Below are 16,590 nucleotides of genomic sequence, written 5' to 3'. Positions count from 1 at the left end.
AATAAATTGTTTCTACTAGAGTCGCATATGTCGTATGAAGAAAACTCTAACAAAAAGCAGGAAAAAAATGTCAACATCATCCTTAATAAATTAATAAACAGTGTAAAACAATCAAGGAGTTTCTGTTCAAGGAAAGCATCTGAATATTGTAAGAATGATGAGGTTGTGGCATTCTATCTTGACCTATGCATACATGCATAGGTCCCCTTTATGCATATATGCAGTAACCTTGAAAACCTATAGTCATAGGAGCTGTGCAAATCAGCAGACTTAGATAGTTCAAATGGTATGCTAAAAAACATATAAAAAAGAAAAGTTAAAAAGCCATGAAGGTTATAGAGTAAAAAGGACAAAAGACAAATGAATATAAATAGAAAACTTGCAGACATAATTCCTACCTACTGGTAATTGCATTAAATGTAAATGGATTAAATACTTCACTTAAAATACAAAGATTGGCAAATGAATTCAAAAAGCAATGACAGGGGTTAGGGAAGTAGCTCCTTGGTAAAGCCCAGCAATCATGAGACCTTGGATTCAATCTTTTCACAAACAAACAGCAACATCAATAAAAACAGAAGAAAGTCATTCTTTAACTATATGCTATCTATAAGAGATGCACTTTTCCAATTTAAAGACACAGGTGAAAAGTAAAAGGAGAGTAAAATACATACCATTCAAATAGTAATCAAAAGACACTTCAATAGCTATATTTATACCAGACAAACCATCTTTATGACAAGATTATTATTACAGACACAAAAAAAATTTAAAGTCCATCAGAAAGACATATAACAATTATAAACATATTTAACTAGCAACAAAACCCTATAAATACCAAAAAAGCTGCCAAGGAGAAATACACAGTTCAACAGAAATGGTTGGAGACTTAACAACCACACCCTCAAAAATGGATAGAAATAAAGATCAAGAAGAAACTAGATGAATCAAATAACACTACCAACCAACTAAACTTAGCAGGACTTAGGACTTAGCAGTCTACAGAACGTTCCACCCAACAATGGAGGAATATGCATTTATATCAGGTACACAGGGAACCTTCTCAAGGAGAGGACACTTACTAGGTGGCAAATCAAGTTTCAATGAGTGTGAGGGTTTGTACATGTAAAATATGTTACCCAGCCACAATCAACTGAACTTGTAAGTCAATAATAGAAAGAAAATTTTAAAAAATTCACAAACATGTAGAAGTTTACACAGCTGATTCCTGGATAACCAATGTGTCAGAGAAGAAACTGCAAAGAAAATACAGTAATACAAATGAAAACAAAAGTACAATGTAGCAGAATGGACGAGATGAGCTAAAGCAGTACTTAAAGGGCATTTTACAGTTATAAAGGCCTATCTTAAAATAGAAGAAAGATCTTTAGTCAGCAATCTAAACTTCTACTCTAAGTAACTAGGGGGGGAAAGGCAAACTAATCTCAAAGTGTACATAAGGAATACAATTATAAAGATTAGAGTGAAAATAAATGAAATTAGTAAATAATAGGGAAAAAGCAATAAAATTAAAGTTGGGTCTTTGAAAAAATTAACAAACTTTCACCTATACTGACCAAGAAAAAGATGGAATGTGCAAATGACTAAAATCAGAAATAAAAGAAGGAGCATTACTACTAACATGAGAGAAATATAAAAGATTTTAAGGACAGACTATGAATAAGTATATACCAGAAAATTAGATAACCTAAAAGAAATGAACAAATATCTAGAAAAACACAAACTACCAAAGTTGAAATAAGAATGAATAGATAATATGAAAACCAAAAAAATGAAAGAAAGAGATCTGAAAGAACTTTACTAGTAAAATTTTGTCATTTGAAATAAAATTAGCATCAAGACTTTACAAACTTAAAAAAAAGAAGGAAATATTTACAAACTCATTGTATGAGACCAGTATTAATCTAACACCAATACCAAAAGACATACAAGGAAAGAAAACTACATGCCAATAATCCTTATACAGAGATGCAAAATATCCTTAACAAAATACTATAAGCCAAAGCTAGCAGCGTATTTAATGGTTTATATAACATGAGCAAGTAGGATTTAAGTCAAGAATGCAAGCTGTTTCAACATAAACATCAAAATGATATACCATATTAACAGAATAAATTATGAAGAAAATGACATAACCATCTTTAAGAGATGCAGAAAATCCTCCACTCTTTCATGATGAAAACATTTAACAATTTCAATGTTAGAGTTTGAACATGAAGTGACCCCCAGAAACTCATGAGGTAATGTAACAATGTTCAGTGGTGAAATGGTTAGATTATGAGAGTGCTATAACCTGGTCAGTGGATTGATCCATTTCACAGATTAATAATTTGAATGGATTACCAATGGATTACAGTCCATTCAAACCCAAAAGGAATGAAAGCATATATATCCATGCAAAGAAATTTTTGTACATGAATGTTTATTCTAGCATTATTCATAAGCCAAAAAGTATCAATAACCTGTATTTCTATTAACAAATGAACAGCTAAACCAACCATGCCTGGTATCCACACTGTGGAATACTCCTCAGCCATAATAAAGGAAGTACTGACACATGCTATAAAATGAAGGAACCTTGTAAACATTATGCTAAGTTCAAAAGCCAGACCCAAGAACCACCTATTGTACAGTTCCATTTATGTGAAATGTCAAGAAGAGGGAACACAGAAATAAAAAGTAGATAATTGGTTGCCTGGAGAGGGGAGATGTGGAAGGAGTGGGGCAGCAGTCCTAAGGAATACCAGTTGTCTTATGAGGGTGATGAAAATGTTCTGGACTTGACAGTGGTCATGTTGAGTAATTTTGTGAGTAAACCTTAAACCACTAGATTGCATTCTTAAACAGGGTGAAGTTAATGGTACTAATTATATCCCAATAAGGCCATTAATTAGAAAAATGATGATAGCCTTCCCCAAATAAACATCCTTCCACTCTTTTTCTTCTCAATAACTCTTTCACAAGTTATCCAGACAAATTTCAAGAAGAGAAACTGAAAGGAAAAGAAGGAAAAATCTTCCGAAAAGTCAGAACACAAAGTCATAAGAGGTGAAAACAGGAAAGCAAAGACAGGAAATGAAAGAACTAGTTCAGGAGATCTAACATTTGAATAAGATGACGTAGGTAATGGAGAAATGAAGACAAACAAATCGACCAAATCATTATTATTACTCCAGAAAATTCCCAGAGCCGGGGCGGGGTTGTGGCTCAGTGGTAGAGGGCTTGCCTAGTATGTGTGAAGCACTGGGTTTGATTCTCAGGACCACATAGAAAAATAAATAAATAAAATAAGGTTATCATGTCCAACAACAACTAAAAGTATGCTTGAAGAAAAAAGAAAAGAAAGTTCCCAGAACTTAATATTATTCAACCACAAAGAAGAATGAAATTATGGCATTTGCTGGTAAATGGAAGGAATTTGAGACAATCATGCTAAGTAAAATAAGCCAATCACAAAAACACCAAAGGCCAAGTGTTCTCTCTGATATGTGCATGCTAACACACAGTAAGGGAGGGGAAGGGAAGAACAGAAGTTCATTGGATTAGACAAAGGGGAAGGAAGGGGGGATGGGAATGGGAAAGACAGTAGAATGAACTGGACATAACTTTCCTATGTTCATATATGAATAAGCAACCAGTGAAACTCCACATCATGTACAAACCACAAGAATGGGACCCTCATGAGAATAAGTTATAGTCCATGTACATATAATATGTCAAAACCAACTCTATACTTGTATATAACTGAAAAAAAACAAATAAAAATTTTTTTAAAAAAGAAAATTCCCAGAACTGAAAGATGCAAGTTTTCAAATTTAAAAGTCACATTAGGGTGTCAGCAAAATTGATTAAAATAAATGTGTGCCAAATCACACTGGTGTGAAATTTCAGAACATTAAAAAGGAAATAAATCGTTACAAGTATCCACAGGGGTTAAAGATAGAGGAGACATGCAAAAGATCAGGAATTAGAATGGATAGAGACTTTTCAACAAAAGACAAAGGAGTTATCATTTTAGAATTCCAAAAGTAAATTATCACCAGCAAACGGTTAATTCAGTGTGAAACAATGGAAAGGTTTTCTTTCTTTGGTTCTTTCTATTTATCTATTGGTACTGGGGATTGAACTTTTCCACTGAGCCACATCCCCAGTCCTTTTTATTTTTTTTATTTTGAGACCCAGTGTTACTAGTTGCTAAGGCTGGCCTTGAACTTGCCATCCTCCTGCCTCAGCTTCCTGAGTAGAAGGGGTGACAGGGGCCAGCTAGAGATGTTTTCAAGTATGTAATACCTCAAAAGCTTTACCCCCCAGGTACTCTTTCACAGGAAACTTCCAAGACACATCCCTGAATGAGTCACGCCCTGGAGACAATAAACCAAGAAAGAAGGAGCAACATGAAAGAAACAAAAAGGCTTAACAAAAGGAGAGAAACCCAAGGAATCACCAAGATACTAGCAAAAGAAGATCACAGGAAGAGAGCTGTAGCAGAACGGAGGACTGCCGGCCAAGGTTTCTGCAAGGTCAGATCAGCCCAAGAGAAATCTTGAAAAGGTCACACACAGTACCTAGTGCATCTGAACAGGCAAGGACTGAGATGATTAATGGAAGGTTTAGGTTGAAATAATAAGCACATAAAAAACCAAGTGACAAAAAAATATGTAAGTATTAAGTCCATGGGTGGAAAGAGGAGTTGTCTAAGCAAGTAAAGGAAATCAGAGCACACTTCATGGCTTAATTGTGAACCGTGCTTAGGAAGCTGGAACAATGTAGATGTTGACTCTAAGTACCCCAGTCTAACAAATTTCAACTATTTCTGTTGGAAAAATGGGGAAATTGGAAGATAGCTTTTTTGTGATAGGCATCTAGGGTAAAATAAAGTTAAATCTTCATCTTTTATATTTGAAATTATAGATAACACTCAAATTTAAAAAAAAAAAACATGAAGCAATGAAAGCATTTTATTTTCAAAGCAATGGAGCAATAGAAACATTTTACTTAGAGGCATAATATTAAATTCCAAACGAATAAATTGAGAATAATTAAAAGTGGTTCCTCTGGTAGGGGCGAATTAGGAAAGAGGAGAGGCAACACAAGAGACAAAAAGAACAAGACATCATTTTTCAAAGAGAGTGGAAATCTAAAATGTCCAGGGGCAGGAATATTCTCACAGTAGGGAAGCGGATATATTTATAATGAAAGGTAGGGCTTGATCACTGAGGAGCAGCCTCCTGAGCTTCAGCAACATCTGGGAGACATTCTTTTTTCTACATAAAAAACCACGAGGATAGTTACAGCCATCTTATTAAGAGAGCACTAGATGGGGACGTTCACATGCAGTTAGAAGTTGACAGCTAGGCATCATCCCCTGCCCTGAACTAGCTACAGAAACAGAAATTGCTAAAACAATAAAAATTCAATTCTACTCTTTGCAGATGCAAAGGTCAAGGAATGAAGCAGAGAGACAAGAGTTTGCCCTAATTGTCCTACCAATACTTAGATCAAAAGAGAGAAAGACTGAAACACTTGGGGACAATGGAGAGGACAACAACACAGACTGATGATATGGGTCAGGACAACAATAGATGGAAAGGACCAACACTAAGTACAAGGGACTAACTACCCTGGCTGCCTCTGACAAACAGCATCATCAATATACTTAGAATGGATGATCGGTAATTAACGCCCAAACTACAAGTGGTTGTGTGTGCATGTCATTTTGATGTCCTGTATGAGAGTGCTTACACTTGTATAAAGCATTTAGAAAATTGTATTTAGTTCAATGCACAGCATCAGTTTCCTGCCCAATAAATACTTGTGCTGTATTCATGAAGCTCCAGGTCAGAATGTCCTATCCAGTAGGGTATGGAAAATAGTAAGCATCTGTATTCATTGGTTTGACTCCACACTGAGTAGCTAGGTAACCACTTCTTATAAAAGTATTATCCATAAACATTACATACCAAATAAGAAACAATTAATTCCACTTAGCTCTCAAATTCTTGACAGGCAGCATGTAACCACAGTAAGGGTTACAATGCCCGCTTGAAGGGAAAAGTTGCAATTCTCTAAAACTACTCTTTAGTTTCAGAAGCTTTTGGATTGTGGCCTAAATCTGTCCTGAAGAACTGCTTTACCTTTTCTAAGAATTACTATCAAATGAGTTGTTCAAATATAAAATGTGGAAACCTTTCCCCACCTCCCCAAAAGTCCAGAGCTGTGGATTCTGTTTTAAGAGAAGTTGTAAAAGCTGGCATGATTGACAAGCTCTTCAGGCAGGGCTCAACTTCACCCCTACCCTCTGAGGCCTCCTCCCTGTTCGCCTGACCACATAGGCAGCTGAGTCTGGGACTTCCAGTCCTAATTACACCTATGGCCTGGTCTACCGAAATCAGGCTCTAACCAGACAAACGTGGTTTAGAACTCTGGGTCCAGCTGACTCTACTGGTGCAAGTAATATACTACTTAAAACCTCAGTTTCTCCATTTTTGGCAAAACAGTCATAAGACTATGGAGACAATTAACAGGAAAAAGGCATGTACATCAAATGCTCGACATGAGCATTGAGGAGGTAATAGCCTTCCCTTCCCCTAAGTGAATTTTGGACCAATTCAAAGGACACATTCAGCATCTTTAAGCATTGGTCACACTTCTGAGTGACCTTCATAATTAACCACAAAAGGTGGTCACCCCTGCCTTTCAGGAGCACAGGAAATGACAGGGGGATGGCAAAAGAAGATGGAGCAGAATGGATGCCATGGAAGAAGATAAAACGAATGAAGGAATGTCCTGCAATCATAGGCCATCAGGTGAGTGTCACTCAGAGATGTTTTGCATAAATTTCATAGTACTTTTCCATGTGGTTACCCACTTCTTCATCCTCGCTTCCATCTACACCAAAGCATGGTGGTGGAGGGGGTGGATCCAAAGCTGGGACTTCACTTAAGGCACTAAAAAAAAATCACCAGCCTTCACTATTGCTTGCTGTGTGTCCGCCATGTCCTGTACAAAGAGAAAGAGCAGCTACTGCTGCTGTTTTAAGATGAGATGTCATATCTAGCTGTGGAAAAACATTTAGAAGACTCTACCTCAGATCTGAGTATACATGGGGGGAGGGAGAGGGAGGCCAATTTTTAGGAACAATCTTACTTGTCTATTGGGACTCACGCTTCATCTCAAACACAAATGTGCTATTAAGTGAATCTAAAATAACTGATACAAATCTCTCCACTGAGCCAGTGGGAAATTCCAACCTTTATAAGTTGGGAAGTGCTAAACCAGCAACCTTTTAGAAAAGAGTATCTATCTTTCTGAGCTGTTTCTGGGGAATTGCATATAAAGCATTCTGAAAACAGAAAGACTTCCGTATTTTTTCCAGGATCCGTTTTGCCAGCTTGATACCAGGCTGCCCAGGACAGATATTGTCAGGGCTCAAAGTGTTTTCAGAATTATATTCACAGTTAAAATGTTTTCCAATATGGTGTTTGAAAATCAAAATCAAAACAGCCCTTGAGGAGAATGAAAAAGAAAAGAAAAAGCATTCCTTAATTTTTAGTTCCTATGAAATATCTAAGGAATTTATTTTCACTACCAACATCCCTATCATTTAATACTTTGTCAGTCCTTTCTGAAGAATGTCTTTAGGAGATTTACATTTAGAAGAACAAGGCACAACATTTTGATTGACCACAGTACACTACAAAGTGACATATTCTGATTGATTTTAGAGGGGAAAGAAAAACCATATGCTAAATATTTCTGCCTTCTTATGGATGAAAAGAGTAATTATTGGTCAGATCCCCGGGGTTTCAGAAATGGTGAAGCACCCAGGCCTCATTTTCTAGTTAAATCTTTGAGTCATTTTTCAATGATGAACTCAGCTTTGCAAAAAGTTACTCTTGGGTCAGCTGACTTGGTAAAAGAAGACAATGACAGAATCTAAACTTATTCATTGAACTTATATTTTGACAAAATGGCCACAAGATATTGAAATGTAAACAAAGAAAAGTAAAAAGTTACGTATAAGAAATATAAGAAAGACTGTTAGAGAGGAGTTTAGAATATTTGGAATATATTTCTAATCTTTGAGGGTCATTGTGAACTGAACATTTATATCCCTCCCTAATTCACAAGTTGGAGCCCAAACCCTGACCATGATAGTATTTGGAGATGGGTCTTGGAGAGGTAATTATAATTAGAAGAGGTCCTGAGGGTGAGGCCCTCATGATGAAATAATGTCCCTCCTTCCCTTCTTCCTCTTCATTCGCCTCTCTCCTTTCTTGCGAGGGACTGAGCTTGGCTGTGCTGATTTTGACCTTCCTGTTCCTGTCACCCAAGGGGAGCTCTAATTCCTCCTTTAGTTTGGGCTAGGGCTTCAGATACCTGGAAACTAGCAATCCTTCGCCAAGTCTCCTAGTGGATGAAACTATTGTCCTTTCTTATCATCTATTTACCTGAAATGAGTAGCTAAGCAATTCACCAAGTAAATTCTGTCCTTGAATGCAGAGTCCCTGATCTATAAAACAGCAGTCATTTGAAAAGGAGATGATCTTTCACACTCCGTTCTTTGTTGTGCAGTTCATAACCCCTTCTGCAACCTCTGAAGCAGTTAACACTTAAAAACTGATGAGCACAAAAGGGCTGGATGAAGACAGTCTCCAGGAGCTATAAAAAATGCTACCCAGACCCATGCTGGGAATTGCTGTTGTTATGCTTATTCTGAATCAATTTTAATCAGGAAACAACATGCCCATTTAAATAAAATAAAAATAAAAGCACCAGGAAGAAAACCAAAGTTGGATTCCAAGAAAAACTGAAGACTTCAGCCTTTACAAAGAAAATCAAATTCTGCCAAAAATTTAGCACACTTTACATTTAATTTCACTCTGATTTATAACTAAATCTCCTGGGTACCAATGGTATATAAAAACCCATTTACTCCGTGGAGGCAATTGTTAGTTTTTATAATAAAAAATGCATACTGCTTATACCATTATTGCTTAGGAAATTAGGGAACACAGCTTCTAATACCCTGTGCGTGGAATACTGTAGCAAACCACTTAACTTGCAATAATAGAGTATCGACTGGGTACAGTGATATGTGAGACGCAGTCACAGGTTAAGGTACCATCACACTGTGCTCGATAGAGTCCCTCTCATAATACATTCATTCCATCCTAGCCAGAGAATCCCAAACAGATTAGCTACAAAAAGGCCTCAGAGGTGCTACCTATAAAATATATACTTTCTGCCTCTTTTCACTTTGCTTTTCAATACAGAGTTAAAACACAGATTTATTTTCTTCTTCTATCTGTGAAATCTTTAGGACTTTGCGATGCTGCACTTTTGACTTAAGTGATATCTGAATTAATATAAAAGGTGTTTCTGAGGCTAATCTCATGTTTACCAAAGATAAGCATCATCCAGAAAGCTTGGACTATCATTTGCAGGTCTTAAAAATACGACAGAACAAATCTAAGAGCTTTAAAAAGGCCTTTCGGTGAAATATACTAGCCCAACAACGCTAAAAGCCTGCAAGCGCACAGGCTCTTTCTCAACACAGATTGCAGGTGGCCTTTCTCTCTCTCCTTCACACATAGACTTTTCATTGTTCCCTAGTTTACTTGCTGAAGCAATCCAGCTTACTACACAGTGACAGGATATGATAAGATATATTCTGGTCCCTGTCACCACTCAAATAGACACTGGAACATTTAGTCTGAAGTCTTTCCTTTGCATCTTGTTATGCTTTAGATATGTGGTGTCCCCCAAAAGCTTATGTGTAAGACTATGCAAGCACATTTGCAGGTAAAATGATTGGGTTAAAAGAGTCTTAGCACAATCAGTAGATTAATCCCATGATAGACATTAACTGAGTGGTAACTGTAGGCTGTAGGGTGTGACTGGAGATGGTGAGTCATTGTGGATCTGCCTTTGGGGTATATATTTGCTGAGCTGAGCTTAGTCTGTCTGTCTGTCTTGTGTCTCTCCCTCTCTTTCTCTTTCTCCCTCTCTCCCTCTTTCTTGGTGCTGTGTCTCCAAGCCACTTCCCTCTGCGACACTCTTCCTCCATGATGTTCTGCCGCAGCTCAAGCCCTGAAGAATAGAGCTGGCTGTCTATGGGACTGGACCTCTGAAACTTTGAGACCCCAAATAAACTTTTCTCCTTTAATTATTTTTATCAGGTCTTTTGGTCACAGCAGTGACTAAAACATATCCCAATGCTGAAACCTACTGGAATCGTGGACCGTTCCTAAGCATTTGTCCCAGGTAATACTAAATAAACAAGAAAAGAGATGATTAATTCTCAAGTATTTTTTTTTTTTTGAGGCTACTGCGAATGGAGTGGTTTTCCTAATTTCTCATTCAGAGGATTCATCACTTATGAATAGAAATGCATTAGATTTATGCATATTGATTTTATATCCTGCTACTTTGCTGAATTCATAAAATACTTGGGAAATAATCTAACAAAAGAGGTGAAAGACCTCTGCAATGAAAACTACAGAACATTAAAGAAAGAAATTGAAGAAAACCTTTGAATATGGAAAGATCTCCCATGTTCTTGGATGGGCAGAATTAACATTGTCAAAATGGCCATTCTACCAAAGGTGCTAAACAGATTCAATGCAATTCCAATTAAAATCTCAATGACATTCCTCATAGAAATAGAGAAAGCAATCATGAACTTCATCTGGAAGAATAAGAGACCTCAAATAGCCAAAACAATCCTGAATAGAAAAAGTGAAACAGGAGGTATCACAATACCAGACATTAAACTATACTACAGAGCAATCGTAACAAAAACAGCATGGTATTGGCACCAAAATACACAGGAAGACCAATGGTACAGAACTGAAGACACAGAGACAAAATCACATAAATAAAGTCACCTCATACTAGACAAAGGAGTCAAAAACATACAATGGAGAAAAGATAGCCTGTTCAACAAATGATGCTGGGAAAACTGGAAATCCATATGCAGTAAAATGAAATTAAACCTCTATCTCCTGCCCTGCACAAAACCCAACTCAAAATGGATCAAAGACATAGGAATTAGACCAGAGAACCTGCACCTAATAGACGACAAAGCAGGCCCAAATCTTTATCATGTTGGCTTAGGATCAGACTTCTTCAACAAGACTCCCGAAGCACAAGAAATCAAAGCAAGAATCAATAAATGGGATGGACTCAAACTAAAAAGCTCTTTCTCAGCAAAGGATACAATCAAGAATGTGGAGAGAGCCCACAGAGTGGGAGAAAATCTTTTCCACACGCACTTCAGATAGAGCACTTATCTCCAAAAATTTATAAAAAACTTACAAAACTTTACACCAAAAATACAAAGAACCCAATCAATAAATGGGCCAAGGAACTGGACAGACACTTTACAGAAGAAGACACACTGGCAATTAATAAATATATGAAAAAGTGTTCAACATCTCTAGTAATTACAGAAATGCATATTAAAACAGCTCTAAGATTTCATCTTACTCTAATTATAATGGCTATTATCAAGAACACAAATAATAATAGATGTTGGTGTAGATGTGGGGGAAAAGGCACATTTTTACATTACTGGTAGAGTTGCATATTGGTGTAGCCACTCTGGAAAGCAATATGGAGAATCCTCAGAAAACTTGGAATGGACCCACCTTTTGACCCAGTTATACTATTCCTCGGTTTATACCCAAAGGACCTAAAATCAGCAAACTATAGTAACATATCCACATCAATGTTTATAGCAGCTCAGTTCACAATAGCTAGATTGTGGAGCCAACCTAGATAGCCTTCAATAGATGAATGGATAAAGAAACTCTGGTATATATACACAATGGAATACTAGTCAGTCATAAAGAAGAAGAATATTATGGCATTTGCAAATCAATGGATGGAATTGGAGAAAATCATGCTAAGTGAAATAAGCCAAGCCCAAAAAACCAAAGGCCGAATGTTTTCCTGATAAGTGGAGAATGATATATAATGGGGGTCAGGAGGGTGGGGAATGAGAGAAGAATGGGGGAACTTTAGAATATGTAGAAGGAAATGAAAGGGAGGGGGTATGAAAACTGGTGGAATGAGACAGACATCATTACCCTGTGTACATGTATGATTGCACGAATGGTATGAATCTACATCGTGCATAACCATAGAAACAAAATGATGTACCCCATTTGTATATAATGAATCAAAATGCAGTCTGTAAAAAAATTAAAAGCTAAATTAAAAAAAGAAAAGAAATGATACCTTGGAAAATATATTCGAGTTATGGACTAGAGGAAGCAATGCCTCAATGAGTATAACTCAGGCAAGATACAAAAACTGGCACGCCCTTGAAGTCCCCATTCTGTTTTCCATGACTTGTATTACTCCATTGACTTCAGTCTTATCCATCTGTAATCATTAGAAAAATGAATCTTTAGAATATGTTGTTAGGGGACAACGCTTCATGAGTCACATTTTGGCAAGTCTTGAGTAGAAGTATTTGCAGATATTTTCTGGACTATTTCACCAAAGATGTTTGAAGCGCCAACAGTCTTGGCAGGTAGAAACAGTGTTCCTTCTGGGGCAATAGGCAGACCTCTTTTCCTAACTAGGGCAGACTAGTGTAGAGTTTTTCCCCCTCTGTGGCTCACATTAGATTTTACAATGGACCCATTAAAAATTTAGGGTTTTCTAAAGTCAAAGTTCCTTAACTGTGACACATTTCTGTTGCATGTACAATATTCACTGAGGCCCTTTCTGCATTGTCCTATGTGACTTGCAAGACAGGAGGAACAATATGAACATGAAGCTCAAGCTGCCTGCTGAGCCATGAAAGATGAAGTCCTTTGTCTCTGACCCAGGAGTCTCGTGTCTTCCACCAGTTTCTATAAAACTGTAGCAGGATGACTTGTTCGCCTGCAACTGGGATAAAATTTCAGACCTTCATAGATATAGATACTCACCAGACTTGACAAATTAACAAGTAACTTGAATCTAACCAACTCTTCTCTCATGGGAACACAATTTTCTTGACTCCTGAATTTGAATGATTGTAAGGGATATTTACAATACTTCCCTGTCATGGTCATTCCCAGAGGAATGTCCCATGTTTGCACACAAACTAAAATGTCAGCTACTGTCCCCACATAAAACTGCCACATTCTCCTGGTCTTGCTCCAGCTACCTCCACAGGCATTTCCAGCCTCCCTCCAGCAACTGATGAGCATACCCATCCTGGGAATGGAAGCCTACAGGATGCAGATAATCTTCCAAGCTGCCCATTCCCAAGGTGCCAAAAATTGTGCTTAAGAGCATTTTTCCAATTTGATTCTGTGCCACACTCTGACCTCTAGGACCTGAAGCACCACTGTTAAGGCACAGAGTCCCTGAAGCCTCTTACTTTAAAAACAAACAATCAAACAAACAAACAAAAAAACCAGTAACTTCCAACCATGGACCCACTAAGCAACACTCTTAACCTGTGGACCCACTAAGCAACACTCTTAACCCGTGGACCCACTAAGCAACACTCTTAACCCGTGGACCCACTAAGCAACACTCTTAACCCGTTCCATTGTACACAGGAGGAAAGAAAAAATAGCAGCACCGCTTGCCTCTCCTCTTCCTCATACCCTATTTTATAACAAATCCCCCTTCAATTCAAAATAAAAATCTAAATCTCTCACATCAAAGAATACCTGCAGATTCCAGGGAGTATCTGAACTTTCCACTCATCCTCTTAATGATCTCTACAAACCCTTTTAGTTCATGAGAATATCTGCCCACCACGGAGCAGAGAACTCTACCAAAGAAAATGGAAGACAAGATGGATAAAGACTACAAAAGAAAACAAAGGAAAAAAGAAGAAAGAAAAGTTTCCTGGATCTTAAAGACAAGGGAAGTGTATTTGTGGATATTGAACAAGTTCCTGGCGGGAAGGACAAGACAGTCAAGGTTATCATCTGCCTGGAACACTTCTACCTAGGACGACAGTTCTTTGCACATGTGCGCCAGGCTTTGAAACAAGTCATGCTTGTATCGACGTAGCAATGCCCATTTGTATATTCCAATACACTAACTGGTAATTATAGAAAGCATACATGCAAAACATGGGTGGACTGGATTAATTGCTCAATATGAAGCTGACTAAAAACTGAGTTTCACTATCTTTCATTTTTCTGTCTTCAGCCTCCAAAAAAGAAGAAAATGTAGACTTAAAGGGAACAAGAAAACCATCTGGATCACAATGCCTCCCAAATTTCACATTCAATCCTGCCTTCCAAGCAAGGATTTAGAAGCACTTTTCCTAAACCAATAACTGAGGGGTGCCTGCCAATTTCTCCCAGAGCTTGGCTTTTCTTAACAAGCCATTCTACTGCCTTTATCCCTTTTGTCCTTTATAATGAGAATAAGAGAAACTGAATGAATTGTACACAATCACCAGGGATATCAGAGGGTAAAGGATGTGAAATGAACTGTAAAGAAAGGTGTGGGGGTGCTTTTTAAGCCACAGGGGTTTCTGAGAAAAAAATGCACAAATTAAAAAAAAAATCTAGAAAGCTGACAGTTTTATAAATTGTTCCATAAAACAGTAATGCTTAAATTTTTTACTAGCCTAGAAATTGTTTAGTTTTGACAGAAAATGGCCCAAGTAGTCAGGCCTATATTTCTATAAGGAAAATGATGAATATATACAAGCGAGCCCAGACCAATTTTTGCAAGAAAAAAAATAGAAGTTACTCCCAGAGAAGAATGAACTGACATCTAACAATTTAGCAGTGTTTTCCTTCATTGAGGTTTCTCAAAAAGGCAGTACCACCCCTCAGACCTCTGAAACCCTCTGCTGCCCAGGAAGAATCACTTCTGTAACTCCCAGTTTGATCCAAATTTGATCACTGAAACAATGTTCTGACTAGGCATGATCTAAGAAGAAAATTTCCACCCCAATCTTGATCCTCAAACAAGGAGTTTTGAAAAAAGGCCTCAACCTTATGAAACAGACTCCATGAAGGCTGCATCTATTCCCTGGGAATAAAAGGAACTTAAGTGACTGTGGAAGTTCATGGTGTTCTGAGGGATTGTGTACCATGAGGTCACAGCACAGGTTTGGGGGAAGTCAGTCATCAAACAAGAGAGCTTAACGGCACAGCTTCTAGAAGCTTCTAAGAAGTTTCACTGGAGCAAAGGAACAACATTCCAAATGTTGTCCACAATTTCACCAAACCAAAAAGGAGCACAAGTCAGGTCACTTTTCCCCTGGAGAAGGCCACCCTGCATCATAGGGAGCCCATGCATTGCATGGCAATGAAAGTCCAGATCCACCGGGCTGGGCATCCAGGTGACCCACATTTCTGAATAAATGCTTCCACTGGTGCCAAGGGCTGCATGCAGCCTGGAACTAGAAAGGAAGAGATTAAGCTGAAGGCACAAACACCTGCCTCAAAGCCTGTGGGGAGCCCTAACCATTCTGACAGGCCATTTGTGGTAATTGTCCTGTCTTATCCAATAAACTGGCTATTCCAGCACTGAGAGGTTGATGCCTCCTGTCAGTTGACCGTAATTCCAATCACCTCCCTAGCACATATATGTTTTATTTGCATCGCACCTGTACCACCACGGAACAGGAGAGACCAATTAAGCTATGATTAGCACATATGCTGCCTAAATCTGACAAACTGCTGTTCTCAATGAAATCAAAGAACTGTGTTAGGAAAGGCCAGATGACCACTTAAGTATGGAAGGACAGGGACACAATGACATTGAGACTGTGAGACACGCAAAAATGGATCTAAAAGAAATAGGTTTTGTTAGTTGCGATTTCTACTGCTCTTGCTAGATGAAGAACATTGACAGGGCACGTTCAGAAAAAGAAAAGCATTTCATTTTAAACCCTCATTAGTAAATAAAGTAGCAAATGAAAGACAGGATCATGTGGCTTGACTAAAGGAGCTCATCAATTGCCAGGGCATCTGGACATTAGCATCTGGATAAAACATCATCTGCGCTATTGCAACTCAAAACACAGAAACAGACAAGGTCATTGCAGGGACTGATAGGTCAACCAACTTGTCTCTCTAACTATATTAGTTGAGCAATGCCAGCTGCTCTTAACCATTAGTGCCCAGTGGCAGTACTCCTAGTAAGCAGGCCAACCCCTCCACATGGACATGTAAAGAAGCAGGATCCTCCCACCTTGTGGTTCCGTTGATTTTGAAGCCTCAGGAGTCTTCTGTACCCAGGTGACACAGGCTCATCAGAGATGCTGGCTTCTTAAAACTCTGTCCCAGGAAATAATATTTCTGCCCCTTTGAAAGAATGATCAGTCACATGGCCACATTCAGAGGAAAGAAGACCAGGAAATAGAGTCCCTAGGTAGGCTGTGCTTCACACAGTGACCCTGCACTGTGGAAGGCACAGCACTACATTTTGGTGGATGGGCTCTTCTACACTCACATATTCTCTTCTGTAAATATGTCTACTTAGGAGTTGTTTTGAGATTCCAATCATTTTAACTTTCTCCTTAACCCAATTGTTTCATCACATCTTCCTGCCTCTTCATCATGAGTAATTGTACACAGGGATCATGCT

Source organism: Sciurus carolinensis, chromosome 6 (genome assembly GCF_902686445.1).
Source record: "Sciurus carolinensis chromosome 6, mSciCar1.2, whole genome shotgun sequence".
Lineage (NCBI taxonomy): Eukaryota > Metazoa > Chordata > Mammalia > Rodentia > Sciuridae > Sciurus > Sciurus carolinensis.
The sequence above is the reverse complement of the archived record's forward strand: the minus strand, read 5'-3'. Positions refer to the sequence as shown.